Below are 3,811 nucleotides of genomic sequence, written 5' to 3' on the forward strand. Positions count from 1 at the left end.
ACTCGGGGACTACCTGTAATCCAAAGCGGAACCGCATGGAAAATAAGCAATCATTCAGGTTTATATTGCAGGCGATGTCCCTTCTGCAAAAAAAGCAAACTTACTTACTTGTTTGATGTGCAGATCGGCATACACTGCTGGGAATCTATTCGGTATCCTGATATGATATGATTGAATGAATTCCAGCGCATTGTGCAGGGTTTACATAAACCTGGCCTGGCCAATCAAGATGGCTTAACATCAGGACACATGGCACATTGGGCACAGGGCTTGTGGCAACAGGAAGATGGAGGCACCTACAACATAATAAAGTAAGGTAAGTTTATTTAAAAGTTGCAATTAGGCAGGTAAGGTTATTTTATTGCAGAAGGGACATTGCCTGTTCTTTATGGAATAAAGGACTTGCTTGGTTGCAATTTTTTATAATTTTTTTTTAGCTTTAGTTTCGCTTTATGCAATTTTATGTTACAGTTAGTCAGGCTGAAAAAAAGACATATGTCTATCAAGTTCAACCCCTAGGGTAATAGACATATCCCAGATATAAAACCCTATAGACATGTGATGCAATAAAAGCAAAATCTGCATAACTATTTAAGATGCCAGTAACATAAGCTAGCCCCCCCTCTAAAATGTGATACCATGCCTACCATCCATCATAAAATGGTATTATAAGCCATTTATATGATTAAACTTTCATTTTTAAAGGAAGCTTTAGGGAGATTGGTTACATGCACTTACGTTACGTCTACATGGACGTCTTATTGCGTTTTTTATGCATTTTATGGGCTTATGCATTAAAGCGTGCCTTTAAAATGCTGGAAAACGACTATGCCACGTTTTTAACTAATTTGCATAATAAGTGCTCAAAAACGTGGGAAATTGAAATCAATGGAAGCGTTTACCTGCCTTTTCCCGCGTTTTTGTCTGTTTTCCAGCGTTAACCCAGTTTTTTAATACTTTAAAAGTTGCAAGCAACGTTTAAGATAAATGTCATAAACGTGCCTCAAGGAAAGGTCCCAGTGTAGATTAACCCATTGTAATGCATGGGGACTTCAAACATGTGCTTTAAAAGCCTCAGGTTAAACGTTGGGGAAACAGTCCGTTTAGACTAAAACTAAAGTATTTATATTTTGAACAAGCAATAAAACATGATAAAATAAACCCTCAATCACCTGTTTTTAAAGGAATTTGTTTTTTTAAATATTTTTTATTGTTTTCCTTGCATATAAACACCAGCATAACAAAAATAAATATAATGAAGTAGAAACAGGACCAATCAGGTGAAGAAGGCAACAAACAAAAAGAAAACACCTTAGCTATGCTTCCATTCTGTTCCAGCAGAATCTCTGTCGGCTGCCATCCTTGTCATGTAATCATCCAATGGCTGTTTCCTAACTATTAGAAATGGTACAATCCCCTACTGGAGGCTTTTTGTGATCTTCCAGGACATAAACACACTGCTACAATAAACACAGTTAAAGAGGTCTGGCTTGTTTTAAAACTGTTTTATTGATTGCTAGGATTATGTGAAATGTGTAATGTCCAAAATCCAGTGCACTTTTATGATGTATTGATGAATTTTCATATAGTACCTAGATGATTACTGTGTACTGTGCAAGAACTATGTATGTATGATATGCTCTGTTGTTTATGTTCTGTACAGAGCCATGAAACATGTTAATGATTTATAAATAAAAAATAGAAATATTCTCCAAGAAAATATAAATGTACTTGTCTTGCTCTTTTTTTTTACCTTTTTATTGTCACTTGTTCCCAAACTTGTAAACTGATGTTTAAGATCTCTTTAGATTACTTTTAAACTTTTTAATGCAGAATGTGTCCTAAAGCCCATCTCTGGGCAAAACGTATCGCTGTTGCACTATTATTATTATTAATAAACAGGATTTATATAGCGCCAACATATTACGCAGCGCTGTACATTAAATAAGGATTGCAAATGACAGACCTTTTATGATGTGTTGATGAATTTTCATATAGTACTTAGATGATTACTGTGTACTGTGCATGAACTATGTATGTATGATATGCTCTGTTGTTTATGTTCTGTACAGAGCCATGAAACATGTTAATGATTTATAAATAAAAAATAGAAATTTTCTCCAAGAAAATATAAATGTACTTGTCTTGCTCTTTTTTTTACCTTTTTATTGTCACTTGTTCCCAAACTTGTAAACTGATGTTTAAGATCTCTTTAGATTACTTTTAAACTTTTTAATGCAGATTTACCCATCTCTGGGCAAAACGTATCGCTGCTGCACTATTATTATTAATAAACAGGATTTATATAGCGCCAACATATTACACAGCGCTGTACAATAAATAGGGATTGCAAATGACAGACTAATACAGACAGTGACACAGGAGGAGAGGACCCTGTCCCGAAGAGTTTACAATGTAGTAGGTGGGGGAATTTCACACACAATAGGATGGGAGATATGTAGTGGTGGGAAGTAGTTTCAAAAGACAGAAGATGATGGGTAGGCAAGTTTGAAAAAATGGGTTTTGAGCGCTCTTTTAAATGAGCAGAAAGTAGGAGCAAGCCGAATAGGTCGAGGAAGCTCTAGAGAAGCTCTAGAGAAGTCTTGTATTCGTGCGAATCACTGACCTTAACCAAGCATATTTATATTAACGTGGAACTACTGTAGAAAGGAAAAGGCGATATTCCTTCTGCAATAATGAACCTGATTTATTAAAGCTCGCCAAGGCTGGAGAGGATACACTTTCATCAGTGAAGCTGGGTGATCCAGCAAACTTGGAATTGTAATAAAAGTAATTTGCTATTTGCTAGTAAATGTTTTCAATCCTGGACCAAATTCATTCCAGGTTTCTGGATCACCCAGTTTTACTGATGAAAGTGTATCCTCTCCTGTCTTGGAGAGCTTTAATAAAACAGGGTCAATATGTCCTACCTGCCTGATCACTCCGTGGCACAAGATTGCAAGGAGGAACGGAAGGAGGAAAAATTTGGCAATACCCTGTGGAAAGAGAGCAGGTGAGTTTAGCAGGTTTAGTTCCATATTGAGTGCTAAAACACATGTAAAGATGACAGACGTGAAGACTGCAGCTTAGAAAAATAGTGATGCTGCCCCCATATTTCGCGCTTATTTTTTTAATAAAAATAGTAGAGAATGTAAAGCATCCTTATGTGAAGGTATTGCAAGGTATAGCATTATCAGTGCACCTGACTGCTTTTGCAGATTATAATCCCAGTGGGTCCCATCTCTGTTTTTGTTGCAAGACAAATTCTATAGTGTGCAGGCTGCAGTAGAAATTTGGGTAAATTAATCTTTGCAGTGCACTAAGTAAGCACACTTTGACCTTCTTAAATTATGGGTCACTCATAGTGAAGAGTAGCTGTCTAATTTTAGGATTTCAATATGGTGGATCTCAGAACAGCAGGAATTGTTAGGATAGCATATTTAAATTGCTACCAAATATTATCAATGATATGTATGGCTACGTAGCTGAAAGGCACAAGCTTCAGTATTTTGCTGTTTATATCTATTCTATATTTACACTAAAGAATAGTAAAACATATTAGCAGAATATAGAACTAAATCAAATATATTGACTGCTATTTATAAAATTCATTTACGATCCTGATTTGTATACAGAATGCATAGGAGTTCTATGTCACTAGATTGCTAAAAAAACTTTAAATTACTTATGAAATCACACTGTAGCAGATTTACTACACCATGAAGGTGGTTTGTTATAGAAAACAATCCTCAATGAAACTGGTGACAATGCCTACTGAAATCTTGTTATGTTACTATAAAGTAACATATGC

The sequence above is a fragment of the Pyxicephalus adspersus genome, chromosome 2 (assembly GCF_032062135.1).
Source record: "Pyxicephalus adspersus chromosome 2, UCB_Pads_2.0, whole genome shotgun sequence".
Lineage (NCBI taxonomy): Eukaryota > Metazoa > Chordata > Amphibia > Anura > Pyxicephalidae > Pyxicephalus > Pyxicephalus adspersus.